At 50.0% G+C, this 16,312-nt stretch overlaps 1 protein-coding gene across 3 annotated transcripts in view; it reads right to left on the bottom strand.

Annotated features, from left to right (window-relative positions):
• The window catches only part of LOC109869629 (B-cell CLL/lymphoma 9 protein), a 55,239-nt gene extending 39,128 nt beyond the window's left edge, over positions 1-16,111 (bottom strand). The window contains exons 1-2 of one of the 3 annotated variants that reach the window (XM_031799532.1): positions 15,963-16,111; positions 6,873-6,939 (exon numbers count right to left, since the gene is read on the bottom strand). The gene's annotated coding sequence lies outside the window, so the exon portion shown is untranslated. Of the gene's footprint in view, positions 1-6,872; positions 6,940-13,638; positions 14,332-15,785; positions 15,933-15,962 lie in introns of those variants that run through there. The other 2 variants (XM_031799541.1, XM_031799537.1) reach the window with 2 other exon arrangements.
• Positions 16,112-16,312: the final 201 nt, after the last annotated feature.

Below are 16,312 nucleotides of genomic sequence, written 5' to 3'. Positions count from 1 at the left end.
CACACAACAGAATCCACACACACACACAACAGAATCCACACACACACACCAGAATCCACACACACCAGAATCCACACACACACACACCAGAATCCACACACACACACCAGAATCCACACACACACCAGAATCCACACACACACCAGAATCCACACACACACACCAGAATCCACACACAACACAACAGAATCACACACAAACAGATCCACACACACACCAGAATCCAGCACAACCACACACCACACCACAGAATCCACACACACACACACACACACAAAATCCACACACACAGAATCACACCAATAGAATCCACACACACAACAGAATCCACAGAACAGAATCACCACACACACACACACACACACAACAGAATCCACACACACACACAACAGAATCCACACACACACAACAGAATCCACACACACACACACACACAACAGAACCCACACACACACCACAAGCAGAATCCACACACACACACACAACAGAATCCACACACACACACACAACAGAATCCACCACACACAAACACACACACACACACACACACACACACACACACACACACACAAACATAATCCACACACACCCCCTTCCCACAAACACACAGGAGAAACCACACGCACACACCAGGAGAAACCACACGCGCACACAGGAGAAACCACACACACACACACACACAGCAGAAACCACACACACACACCGGAGAAACACACACACACACACACACACACACACACACCACACACCAGGAGAAACCACACGCGCACACAAGAAAACCACAACGCGCACACACACACAACACACATACAGGAGAAACCAACACACACACACAGGAGAAACCACACACACACACAGGAAAACCACACACGCACAGGAAGAAAAGCGCACAACGACGCAGGAGAAAGCGCAACACACACACACACAGGAGAAGCACGCACACAGGAGAAAGCACACACACACACATAGGAGAAAGCGCACACACACGCACAGGAGAAGGCGCACACACACACAGGAGAAAGCGCACACGCACACAGGAGAAACGCACACGCCGCACACAGGAGAAACCGCACACGCACACACAGGGAGAAAGCGCACACGCACACACAGGAGGAAAGCGCACACACACACACAGGAGAAAAGCACACACACACACACAGGAGAAATCACACACACACACGGGAGAAAGCACACACACACACAGGAGAAAAGCACACACACCACAGGAGAAAGCACACACACCAACAACACACCGACACCACGGGAGAAAGCACACACACACACACACACACACACACACGGGAGAAAGCACACACACACAGCAGAAATCACACACACACACACACAGCAGAAACCACACACACACACACGCAGAAACCACACACACACACAGCAGAAACCACACACACCACAACAGCAGAAACCACACACACACAGCAGAAACCACACACACACACAGCAGAAACCACACACACAGCAGAAACCACACACAGCAGAAACCACACACACACAGGAGAAACCACACACACACCATAATCCCACACACACCAGAATCCACACACACACACACACAGAATCCACACACACAGCAGAAAACCACACACACTACAGGAGAAACCACACGCACACACACAGCAGAAACCACAGCACCACACACACAGGAAAACCACACACACACACACAGGAGAAACCACACACACACGCACACAGGAGAAAAGCGCGCACACGCACACAGGGAGAAACCGCACACGCACACAGGAGAAAACCGCACACGCACACACAGGAGAAAGCACACACAGGAGAAAGCACACGCACACACAGGAAGAAAGAACACGCACACACAGGAGAAAGCACACGCACACACAGGAGAAAGCACACGCACACACAGCAGAAAGCACACGCACACAGGAGAAAGCGCACACGCACACACAGGAGAAAGCACACACACACACACACACACACACACACAGGAGAAAGCACACGCGCACACACACACACACACACCACACGGGAGAAAGCACACACACAAAGCAGAAACAAAACACACAAACCACACACACAGCAGAAATCACACCACACACACACACACACAGCGAAATCACACACACACAGCAGAAACCACACACACACACACAGCAGAAACCACACACACACACACAAGCAGAAACCACAACACACAGCAGAAACCACACACACACAGCAGAAACCACACACACAGGAGAATCCACACACAGGAGAATCCACACACACACCAGAATCCACACACACACCAGAATCCACACACACACCAGAATCCACACACACACCAGAATCCACACACACACAGACACAGAATCCACAGAACAGAATCCACCCACACACAACAGAATCCACACACACACCATAGTCCACACACACACACACACCATAATCCACACACACCCCCTTACCACAAACACACAGGAGAAACCACAACGCACACACACAGCAGAAACCACACGCACACACACACACAGGAGAAACCACACACACACACACACACACACACAGGAGAAACCACACACACACGCACACAGGAGAAAGCGCGCACACGCACACAGGAGAAACCGCACACGCACACAGGAGAAACCGCACACGCACACACAGGAGAAAGCACACACAGGAGAAAGCACACGCACACACAGGAGAAAGAACACGCACACACAGGAGAAAGAACACGCACACACAGGAGAAAGCACACGCACACACAGGAGAAAGCACACGCACACACAGCAGAAAGCACACGCACACAGGAGAAAGCGCACACACACACACACACGAGAAAGCGCACACACACACGAGAAAGCGCACACACACACACACAGGAGAAAGCACACACACACACACACACACAGGAGAAAGCACACACACACACACAGGAGAAAGCACACACACACACACACACACAGGAGAAAGCACACACACACACACAGGAGAAAGCACACACACACACACAGGAGAAAGCACACACACACACACAGGAGAAAGCACACACACACACAGGAGAAAGCACACACACACACAGAGGAGAAAGCACACACACACACAGGAGAAAGCACACACACACACACACACAGGAGAAAGCACACACACACACACACAGGAGAAAGCACACACGCACACAGGAGAAAGCACACACACACACACACAGCCGAAACCACACACACACACACACACACACACAGGAGAAAGCGCACACACACACACACACACACACAGGAGAAAGCGCACACACACACACAGGAGAAAGCGCACACACACAGGAGAAAGCGCACACACACACACAGGAGAAAGCGCACGCACACACAGGAGAATGCACACGCACACACAGGAGAAAGCACACGCACACACAGGAGAAAGCACACGCACACACAGGAGAAAGCACACGCACACACAGACAAAGCACACGCACACACAGACAAAGCACACACACACAGCAGAAACCACACACACAGCAGAAACCACACACACACACACACAGGAGAAACCACACACACACACACAGGAGAAACCGCACACGCACACAGGAGAAACCGCACACGCACACAGGAGAAACCGCACACACACACACAGGAGAAAGCACACGCACACACAGGAGAAAGCACACACACACAGGAGAAACCACACACACACAGCCGAAACCACACACACACAGCCGAAACCACACACACACACACACACAGCCGAAACCACACACACACACACACACACAGCCGAAACCACACACACACACACACACACAGCCGAAACCACACACCACACACACACACAGCCGAAACCACACACACACACACAGCCGAAACCCACACACACACACACAGCCGAAACCATACACACACACACACACAGCCGAAACCATACACACACACACACACAGCCGAAACCATACACACACACACACACAGCCCGAAACCATACACACACACACACACAGCCGAAACCATACACACACAGCCGAAACCACACACACACACACAGCCGAAACCACACACACAGCCGAAACCACACACACACACACACACAGCCCGAAACCACACACACACACACACACACACACACACACACACAGCCGAAACCACACACCACACACACAGCTGAAACCACACACACACACCACACACACAGCCGAAACCACACACACACACACACAGCCGAAACCACACACACACACACAGCCGAAACCACACACACACACACACAGCCGAAACCACACACACACAACACACCAACAACACACACAGCCGAAACCACACACACACACACACAGCCGAAACCACACACACACACACAGCCGAAACCACACACACACACAGCCGAAACCACACACACAGCAGAAACCACACACACAGCAGAAACCACACACACAGCAGAAACCACACACACACAGCCGAAACCAAACACACACAGACTGCCCGTTGTGCCAATGCAGTAAGTCAGGGTAAGTTACTAGCTAGCATTAAACTCATCTTATAAAAAACAATCAATCATAATCACTAGTTAACTACACATGGTTGATGATATTACTAGATATTATCTAGCGTGTCCTGCGTTGCATATAATCTGACTGAGCATACAAGCATACAAGTATCTAAGTATCTAACTGAGCGGTGGTAGGCAGAAGCAGGCGTGTAAACATTCATTCAAACAGCACTCTCGTGCGTTTTGCCAGCAGCACTTCGTTGTGAGTCAAGCATTGTGCTGTTTATGACTTCAAACCTATCAACTCCCGAGATGAGGCTGGTGTAACCAATGTGAAATGGCTGGTTAGTTATGCGCGCGCTAATAGCGTTTCAAACGTCACTCGCTCTGAGACTTGGTGGTTGTTCCCCTTGCTCTGCATGGGTAACACTGCTTCGATGGTGGCTGTTGTCGTTGTGTTGCTGGTTCGAGCCCAGGGAGGAGCGAGGAGAGGGATGGAAGCTATACGGTTACACTGGCAATACTAAAGTGCCTATAAGAACATCCAATCGTCAAAGGTTCATGAAATACAAATGGTATAGAGGGAAATAGTCCTATAATAACTACAACCTAAAACTTCTTAGCTGGGAATATTGAAGACTCATGTTAAAAGGAACCAGCAGCTTTCATATGTTCTCATGTTCTGAGCAAGGAACCTAAACGTTAGCTTTCTTACATGGCACATACTGCATTATTTAAACCAAATTGAACATGTTTCATAATTTATTTGAGGCTAAATTGATTTTATTGATGTATTATATTAAGTTAAAATAAGTGTTCATTGTTCATTCAGTATTGTTGTAATTGTCATCATTACAAATATATATATATTTATACAAATAATTAGATAAAAAATTCAACGGCCGATTAATCGGTATCTGCTTTTTTTGGTCCTCTAATAAAATAGGTATCTGCGTTGAAAAAGCATAATCGGTTGACCTCTAACACACACACACACACACACACACATACACAAGCACTCACACACACACACACATACAGAAAGGGATAATCAGAGAGGTTCCTCTCCCTCTATTAAATAAACTAGCTGATCAGTCAATCACCCACACCTCTTAGGCCTGCTGGATGTAAAAGGCCTGCTGACGTTTTAGCCTCATTTATGCAAATCCCATTTCGCAGCTCAGCCACAACAGAGCAGTGAGTAGCTCGCCCCCCCCCCCCCCTTATTTCTCTCTCTCTCCCCTCGGTCCTTCTCCTTCCCACTCTAAATCAGTTTTTCCCACTATTTGTTTCCACTTAAACTCTCCCTCGCTTCTCTTCTCTCTCTGCAAGACAATGACTCACAAACAGAAGCACGCACACACCCAGCTAAGCCTGTATAACCACTGGCACAGTAGCATAGACAACCAATCTTGCACAATCACAGTGAAAATATACATGCAAACACACAGGTAGCATGTATCAACCCAGCCTGGATTCCACACAATGTAACACCACCACCCCACACTGCAATGTCAACTATCAGTACCACTAGTCTACACCTATGGTTACTTCAGGTCTAAGGGACGGCTATGTTAGCTTAGCTTCACACACACCTTCTAATGGACAGTCTAAGACAAAGACAGTAAATCCCTTTGACTGTACACCCCCCCAGACAGACAGACCACAGGACTTAGCAGAGAGAGCAGAGGGAACATTCATCTCTATGAAGCTCCCTGTTAAATTCACGGAGTCGTGATTCCCACCAACATGTCTGACGCGGGGATACCCTGCTCTTCCTGCTCGGCTGACAGCCGACACCTGGGAGTTCACCTGTTCAGGTGGCTTCCTGTACACGGTGCCAGATACACACACACACACACACACACACACACCATGCCTTGTATATAACACACAACGCTCAGAACGCAGGGTAATGGCTAAATGTACAGCTGGGATGCCACAGGAGGGGTGTGACATACATTCACCATGCTAAGACAAAACACACAAGCATTCACACACACACACACACACACACACACACACACATATTCGTATATGCACACACAGAGTTATAAGTGAGCTCTTGTTCCTTGTGAATGTCAAATATGTCAAATATTTACCATGAACTTTGACTGTTCCAAATACTTAACTCACTCACTATACATACCTGTAGCACACACCTCGGTCGCTCTCCATCTTCCTTCTCTCTCCCTGTCCATCTTCCTTCTCTCTCCCTGTCCATCTTCCTTCTCTCTCCCTGTCCATCTTCCTTCTCTCTCCCTGTCCATCTTCCTTCTCTCTCCCTGTCCATCTTCCTTCTCTCTCCCGGTCTCTATGTGTATTCAACTGAGCTAGCACTAGCGTCTTGTAGCCTAAACAAAGTAGTCTCACTCCCCACTGCTATGCTGCATCATATGTTATGTAATGTTGTAATGTCATGCGAAGGCACTCACCATGTCCATCAGGGTTATGATGTGGCCATCACTGCACCGGGAAGAGAAGTGTGTGTGACCCCAAAACCTGCAGGCAGGAGAGACAGGGAAAAGTTTACAGGAGACACACACAGAGCTGACTCACATCTGCCGTCTGTGCCTGGGCATGCATGGTGCCATGCGTGTCGGCCAGACGGGTCAGAGCTGGCAGCAGGACTGGCACTCTGCAGCTCTACTGACTGATCGTCTCACACACACACACACACACACACACACCTCACCTCATCCTTCTCTCTCTTGCTCCAACTTTCTGGCTCTCACACAGAGAAGTGCATACACCGTAAGATACACACTTTTATATTGCTCAAATACCAGGACAAATACCAGGACAAATATCAGGGCAGAAACAGCACAGAAGCGCTGAACCTAGATTGTTTATTCACAGAGTACGTAATATAGCTTGATACAACCTGATACCTCCAACTCCAGTGCTTTCAACACACTTGCTCCTCTCACCTCCTGTCCTCCCTGTCCTCTCACCCTCCCTGCCCTCCCTGTCCTCTCACCCTCCCTGCCCTCTCACCCTCCCTGCCCTCCCTGTCCTCTCACCCTCCCTGCCCTCTCACCCTCCCTGCCCTCCCTGTCCTCTCACCCTCCCTGCCCTCTCACCCTCCCTGTCCTCTCACCCTCCCTGTCCTCTCACCCTCCCTGCCCTCCCTGTCCTCTCACCCTCCCTGCCCTCCCTGTCCTCTCACCCTCCCTGCCCTCCCTGTCCTCTCACCCTCCCTGCCCTCTCACCCTCCCTGCCCTCCCTGTCCTCTCACCCTCCCTGCCCTCCCTGTCCTCTCACCCTCCCTGCCCTCCCTGTCCTCTCACCCTCCCTGCCCTCCCTGTCCTCTCACCCTCCCTGCCCTCCCTGTCCTCTCACCCTCCCTGCCCTCTCACCCCTCCCTGTCCTCTCACCCTCCCTGCCCTCCCTGTCCTCTCACCCTCCCTGTCCTCTCACCCTCCCTGCCCTCCCTGTCCTCTCACCCTCCCTGCCCTCCCTGTCCTCTCACCCTCCCTGCCCTCCCTGTCCTCTCACCCTCCTGCCCTCTCACCTCACCTCCTGTCCTCTCACCTCCTGCCCTCCCTGACCTCTCACCTCCTGCCCTCCCTGACCTCTCACCTCCTGCCCTCTCAGCTCCCTGCCCTCTCACCTCCCTGCCCTCCCTGTCCTCTCACCTCCTGCCCTCCCTGCACTCTCACCTCCCTGCCCTCTCAACTCGCTGTCCTCCCTGTCCTCTCACCCTCCCTGCCCTCCCTGTCCTCTCACCCTCCCTGCCCTCCCTGTCCTCTCACCCTCCCTGCCCTCCCTGTCCTCTCACCCTCCCTGTCCTCTCACCCTCCCTGCCCTCTCACCCTCCCTGCCCTCCCTGTCCTCTCACCCTCCCTGCCCTCTCACCCTCCCTGCCCTCCCTGTCCTCTCACCCTCCCTGCCCTCCCTGTCCTCTCACCCTCCCTGTCCTCTCACCCTCCCTGCCCTCCCTGTCCTCTCACCCTCCCTGTCCTCTCACCCTCCCTGCCCTCCCTGTCCTCTCACCCTCCCTGCCCTCCCTGTCCTCTCACCCTCCCTGTCCTCTCACCCTCCCTGTCCTCTCACCCTCCCTGCCCTCCCTGTCCTCTCACCCTCCCTGCCCTCCCTGTCCTCTCACCCTCCCTGCCCTCCCTGTCCTCTCACCCTCCCTGCCCTCTCACCTCACCTCCTGTCCTCTCACCTCCTGCCCTGTCCTCTCACCTCCTGCCCTCCCTGACCTCTCACCTCCTGCCCTCTCAGCTCCCTGCCCTCTCACCTCCCTGCCCTCCCTGTCCTCTCACCTCCTGCCCTCCCTGCACTCTCACCTCCCTGCCCTCTCACCTCGCTGTCCTCCCTGTCCCCTCACCTCCCTGCCCTCCCACCTCCCTGCCCTCCCTGTCCTCTCACCTCCTGCCCTCCCACCTCCTGCCCTCCCTGTCCTCTCACCTCCCTGCCCTCTCACCTCCCTGCCTTCCCTGTCCTCTCACCCCACCTCCTGCCCTCTCACCTCCTGCCCTCCCTGTCCTCTCACCTCCTGCCCTCTCACCCTCCCTGCCCTCTCACCTCTCCTCCTGTCCTCTCACCTCCTGTCCTCTCACCTCCTGCCCTGTCCTCTCACCTCCTGCCCTGTCCTCTCACCTCCTGCCCTGTCCTCTCACCTCTCCTCCTGTCCTCTCACCTCCTGCCCTCTCACCTCCTGCCCTCCCTGTCCTCTCACCTCCTGCCCTCCCTGTCCTCTCACCCTCAGTGCCCTCTCACCCTCCCTGCCCTCCCTGTCCTCTCACCCTCCCTGCCCTCTCACCTCACCTCCTGTCCTCTCACCTCACCTCCTGTCCTCTCACCTCACCTCCTGTCCTCTCACCTCACCTCCTGTCCTGTCCTCTCACTTCCTGCCCTCCCTGACCTCTCTCCTCCCTGTCCTCTCTCCTCCCTGTCCTCTCACCTCCCTGTCCTCTCACCTCCCTGTCCTCTCACCTCCTGCCCTCCCTCCCTCCTCCTGCCCTCCCTCCTCCCCACCCTCTGCAGTGTTCTCTCGTTTGTGACTACCTCCCTCCATCCCTCTGGTCGCTCCCACACTCTGTCCACATTCCTCCTTAGCTCATGCTGTGAGGACATTTCCCTGCGGCTCAAAACATTGTGAGAAATCCCAGCGGTCAGAGGGAGCCTTGTGAGGCCCTGTGCCCCACAGAGGGAACACAACACACACTTCCCTTTCCCCCGAAGGAGCTGGATACGCCCGGCTAAAATGTAGGCACCACTGAAATAGCACAATGCAAATATTTCAATTTGATGTGCAACAACAAAATAAATATGTTGGTGTGTAACACACATTGAAACATTCCAGTCTATCATGCAAACATTTGATGGTCTGTCATACAACTGGATATTGTGATGTTAAATCTATGTGGTCCATTTCTATACTGTACACTTCCCCTCCCCCAATCATTTTCTGGTGAGCAGCAGGAGTGTGTGATAATTTTTTACATATTTTTTATTTTTTAAATATACCCCTTTTTCTCCACAATTTCGTAGCTACTATCTTGTCTCATCGCTACAACTCCCGTACGGGCTCGGGAGAGACGAAGGTTGAAAGTCATGCATCCTCCGATACACAACCCAACCAAGCCGCACTGCTTCTTAACACAGCGCGCATCCAACCCGGAAGCCAGCCGCACCAATGTCTCGGAGGAAACACCGTGCACCTGGCAACCTTGGTTAGCGCGCACTGCGCCCAGCCCGCCACAGGAGTTGCTGGTGCGCGACGAGACAAGGATATCCCTACCGGCCAAGCACTCCCTAACTCGGAAGACGCTAGGCCAATTGTGCATCGCCCCACGGACCTCCCGGTTACGGCCAGTTGCGACAGAGCCTGGGCGCGAAGCCAGAGTCTCTGGTGGCACAGCAGTACAGCACCCTTAACCACTGCGCCACCCAGGAGGCCCTCGTGTGGTCATTTTTGATGGCGTGAGACCAAGTCATTGATTAGTCATCCTGAGGAATGGGAGGAGCATGGGGACAGAGAGAGCAGATTTAGCTGAGCTCAAAGTCTGTCTGTTTTGTGTCTAACATACTGTACACACACCTCGAATAAGGTCCTACTGACCCAAGGCTTACACAATAAAAGCTGCAGAGGGCATATTTGTGGCAGTAATTCTTATCTTTGATGATTACATCACACACACACCCACCTCCTCTCCTGTCTTGTAGGCCAACATTAGCCCTGTGGAGAGAACATGAACCATGGTCTGTCCCTGAATTACCACACTTTACCCTGGTGTGTCATTCCCATGGAAGTTTAAACACACTGGCAAAGACCTGCCTAATTAAAGCGCACAGGCAGACACAGAAACACACATATTATAGACATGCAGGCACATTCACAGACACACAAGTTACACACAGGCTGGTAGACACAGAGAGTTTCACTGAGACTGGGCAGAAGGATCATATGGAACCTTAGTGGGGAACAAAGTAATGAGACGTTCTGGAACGATAAAGGAGCCCAGGGTTCTGGAACCTTGGAACAGCACCAGACCAGAAGACAAACCTACCAGCTGGAACTGTACAATCACATTCTGGCCATGCAAAAAGAGAGACGGCATGCCATCTACCTAACCTCATCCATTACCCCTTAATTAAGAACAAATAGCTCATGATTTTGCTCATTCGGGTTGCATTCATTAGGGCAAACCGCAACAAAACATTTGGGTCCGTTTTCTTCCGATTTGGTGCCGGATGCTCACAACCCTGCTGACAATATTGACTGTTTTAGCGGTGTCATCTGTAGACCAACTGCCAGGCTAGTGGCTACCATGTTTCTGGGTACAAGCAGAGACTGTGGTTCTGTCTCCAATTCCCCACCTAGGGCCAGGGGGAACAGCCTGTACACAGGCCAAACTGTCTGTCAACACACAGCAACACGGAGGACGAGTGACAGATGGGCAATCCACAGTAACAGTGACACTGAGACTCAGATGATTTCTCACTTTAAAATGAATGTCAAGCTAAAAACAATGATTGCAGAGTTAAACAAAACATACAACTCTGAACAAGGACTATTTTTAACCATTTCCACTGAATTGTACAAAAATAAATGTACTTGAAGAACAGTGCAGATGCCAGGTTTGGTAACAGAATGACGGTTTGTGCTGTTGGTGCCGTTATTCTGTTAACAAACCGTTCTTCAAGTAACTGTGTTTGTCAAATTTTAGAGGAAATTGTTAAAAGTTGTCTTTTGTGCATAGAGCTGCATTTTAAAGTGAGAAATCGGATTCTCAGCATCACTCTGTGGAATAGCCCAACTACGGCCTGACCCAGATGTGAGGATAGCCCAACTACGGCCTGACCCAGATGTGAGGATAGCCCAACTACGGCCTGACCCAGATGTGAGGATAGCCCAACTACGGCCTGACCCAGATGTGAGGATAGCCCAACTACGGCCTGACCCAGATGTGAGGATAGCCCAACTACGGCCTGACCCAGATGTGAGGATAGCCCAACTACGGCCTGACCCAGATGTGAGGATAGCCCAACTACGGCCTGACCCAGATGTGAGGATAGCCCAACTACGGCCTGACCCAGATGTGAGGATAGCCCAACTACGGCCTGACCCAGATGTGAGGATAGCCCAACTACGGCCTGACCCAGATGTGAGGATAGCCCAACTACGGCCTGACCCAGATGTGAGGATAGCCCAACTACGGCCTGACCCAGATGTGAGGATAGCCCAACACACGCACAAAACACACCAGCAGCCTGTATTCTGTGGGCTTGTAGGACATGCCAGGTTCAATACTGACTGTTTCTAGACCTCAGCTGTTAAAGCAGCTATACAGCGTGTAGCTACAGAGAGGAGAGGCACATGACAAAAGGGATTGGAGAGTCTAAGAAGTCAGCTGGAGTTTAAAGACAGATTTGGTGGGATGGTTAAACGGAGAGGAATATTATCTGGGACAGAGAGTGGCTTTCGCCATGCTGGGGAATGGGTTTCTACAGTGAGTCATAGCCTATGTCTGAAAGACTGGTTCCTCATGTCGTGTCACTGTTCCGTTTCCCCTACTTACCTACCTACAGTGTGTGGGTGTATGTTGGTGTGCCTTGCCTTACTGACGCCCTGCTGTCAGTCACGTACGTACGTGTGTGTGGCTAAAGCACATCATGCATCTCTCTCTAAACACATAGGGCTGGATTCAATCCGTACTGCTAAAGTACCGTGGAAGATCACCATTCATTTAATGATCGTTTCCGATTGAGCTGGCATATGCAGTAGGGCCGGGACGATACAAGTACCGTGGAAGATCACCATTCATTTAATGATCGTTTCCGATTGAGCTGGCATATGCAGTAGGGCCGGGACGATACAAGTACCGTGGAAGATCACCATTCATTTAATGATCGTTTCCGATTGACATGGCATATGCAGTAGGGCCGGGACGATACAAGTATCGCGATACTCATTAGTATCGTGGCAAGGAAACAGAACACAAAGCCGATTTCACTTCTTTAGGAAAAATGTTGGAAACAAACATCATTGTGTTGTCATCTAGTCACATTTATTTATTTTCCAAGCTATAGCACACTTTATTTTACTGACAGCAGGTTTTTAAAGGTCCAAAAAGTTTGGTCTGCTTCATGTTTTCATTTGCCACAGAAAAAATATTGCAATAATGGTATTGTCACAGCCCTAATATGCAACGTTTACAGTGAATCTCCGCGACCACGGAAACGATGCTTTTAACTGTCAATCGCGCTATAAAGCAGATCTTCAGCACCACAGATTGAATAGATCCCTAACACACATTTCTCTCCTACTAATCATCTCATATTGATGTGAGGACAGTTTTACCCCGGGATTTTAATTTTAAAAGCCATGAAGTGAACTATACAGGAAACATGAGCCAAATTCACGAAGGAGAAAAATAAATTGTCCTTAATACACCCATATCCATTTCCCTGGCCTCTTCCTTGCAGTGGTTTTTGGTTAACAGTCTATGGATTAGATAACAGATAAATAAACCGCGTGGATGGTTTTCTCAGGCAGAACACCCTGAGCCTCCTGTGTCTTCACCATGTATAGATCACAGATAGCACTGCTAGGCCAAAACAATCCAGGGTCATCTCTTCTCCCCTCACAGCCTTGAATGTTCAACAGGCATTGAAACAGGCAAAGGTAGTGTGTGTGTGTGTGTGTGTGTGTGTGTGTCAGACAGACTATAGTGATTGATTGATTACCTTAGTAGGTCCCCAGCCCTCTCAGTAGGGCCTCATATGGAGATCCATCCCTTGGGTCCCCAGAGCCACAACCTTTGAACCCTGACTCCTCCCACTCAGACAAAGCCACCTGAACACAGGAGCTGATCCTTGCTCAGTCACTGGCAACACCCTCACAGACACAGATCACCGCAGCCAAACACACACCTACGAGAGACAGAGTTTTTATACTCAGCCAATAATCGTCTGTTGCATAAAGACATGTTACACTGCCATGAACGATACAACAGCGCCAATTCTTCAAATGTGAACTAGTTCAGCCCCTCTTTATTAGAATATATTCTATCTAGGAATTAGTTTCCCCTCTCTAGAACTAGCCTAGCTCAAAGGTTAAATGGTCTCCAACCCTGGTCCTGGAGACCTGAGGGGTGTTCAAGCTTTTCTTCTTGCCCAGAGCTCTTACAACTCAACTTCATAGACTGTTCTCTATGCTACTGCACAGCAAGCGAAACTGGAGCGCCAAGTCTGGGACCAAAAGGCTCCTTAACAGCTTCTACCCCCAAGCCATAAGACTGCTGAACAATTAATCAAATGGCCACCCAGACTATTTACATATACACACACACACACACCCGTCCCATTTGTTTTTACAGTGCTGCTACTAGCTGTTTATTATCTATGCAGTCACTTTACAAATTACCTCGAATAACCAGTACCCCCATACATTGACTCGGTACCGGTACCCCCTGTATATAGCCTTGTTATTGATATGTAATTATCTTGTTACTTTTTCTTCTTTTTTTTCCTTAATTGATTTTGTAAATATTTTCTTAACTCTATTTCATTGTTTGTTAAGGGCTTGTAAAGTAAGCATTTCACTCTAAGGTCTACACCTGTATTCAGCGCATGTGACAAATAAAATGATTTGATGAGCCGATTCAGGTGTATTAGTGCTGGGCTGGAACAAAAAAAAGCACTCAGGGTTGGTGGTGAACACTGGACTAGAAGAGAGAAGACTTCAGTCCAGAAGGGGCAGCGTATGTCTACTGGTTCGTATTGTTGCCGTCAGACATATTAAGGTTCAGGGTAACCAGGTGTTTGGACTCTAGCCAATCAATAATAATAATTGATCAATTACGTGACTGGGAGAAACGAAAACCAGCAGGACTGTAGCCGTTGACACACACATTCAATACCACTTAATCGTGTAGGCCTATCTGGCCTTGGTTAGTTTACATATCGGGCATTATCAGTGATATCACTTGATTTCAAGTGATCCAATTGCAGAATGGCCAATACAAGAGGTTACAGCCAGATAGGGTACTGTAGCCCTATAACTGTATAGCTAGTCTACTACCGCATTACATTGCCAGCCATAAATACACCGTCAAATAACATAACCGTAGACTAGGTTTGCAAACGAAATCCCCCCCCCCCCCCCCCCCCGAAATCTCAGCGCCTCACTGGCCAGTATTTGGCGGCCTCAGTACTCCAGGGCGCTCCAAACTCCAGCAACTTTTTTATCAAAAAAAAAAGTTGTTCCTGTTCCACCAGAGTTGGGGGGAAGGGACTATACTGCGCTCTCCTCTCACACACACACACACACACAGCCCCGGCCAGCGCAAACAAAGTCGGCCCCGAAAGGTGGGGGGGTCTCACGGCTTTTGCCACGGCATAACCCTGCTTGTCCAAATCAGCGCCCACAAAACAGACAACAATTCAAGGGAAACATTTGAAGCGTTGTCTAAGAGAAATATAAAGCCACTCCCACGGCAGTCAGTGTTACATTTTGAAGTTCAGTACTGTAACAATGTAACAATGTTGTCGTGAACGAAATTCGCTTCAGCTTAATACCACTTAGGATATAGGTTCTCTGTGTGGATAGCCAAATAGGGTAGGTAGGAGCTACATATGTTAGGCCATTTAGTGAACCTAAAATAGCCTACGCCTTTTTAAAGCAAATATTAATTGTATTGTATAATGCCTGCGCCGAATTGTGTTGAAGAATGTGGCACATGCATGTTGCACCGTATTTTCAGTTTCGCGAAACACGATCGGTCCTCCTCTTGTATAGTGTTAAAAAAAATATTCCTCCGCGCGTAATAACACATCCTGTCAACGTTGTGTGAAATAATCCGCTGTTTTCACAAAATATTTTTTTAAATCACCGTTGATGTGAAAAAACGATCACTCCTTGTGTCAAACCAGGTACAGCGGGTTTTATGGCCATCCTTCGGGAACAGGGGTACAGCGGATACCGGACTGAGATGTCCCTGGGAGGAGGACCCGCGTGTAGCCTTGCCAAGAGGCAAGCGGCCACAGCGACACTTTCCCCGAAAACTCACCTGGAATGATTCCTCGGGCCTGCTTCGTGTAGTAGGCTACGTTCTATAGCCTGATTGTAGTAATCAAATAGCAACATTATTCGTCCAACGATATTAAAGAGCAATGTGTCGCCCCCTTCGCCTGAGCTTCCAGCGGTCCGTCCTACTACATTATAGCCAAGATTTCCTACTGTTTCCCCCGCCCGTCCCAGCGTGTTGGTTTAGTCCGAATTCTAAGTAGCAATTCTAGGTCAGGGCAATGTTCAGCTGCCAAACGTTGTCGAACGTTGCAGATAGAAATGTCACGAATGGCGCCAATGTGATTCCTTATTCTACGTGTTAGATGCATGTTTGTTCTACGTAGACTATTT

This window comes from Oncorhynchus kisutch, linkage group LG2, assembly GCF_002021735.2.
Source record: "Oncorhynchus kisutch isolate 150728-3 linkage group LG2, Okis_V2, whole genome shotgun sequence".
Lineage (NCBI taxonomy): Eukaryota > Metazoa > Chordata > Actinopteri > Salmoniformes > Salmonidae > Oncorhynchus > Oncorhynchus kisutch.
Note: the sequence above shows the minus strand (reverse complement) of the source record. Positions and strands in the feature narration are given on the sequence as shown.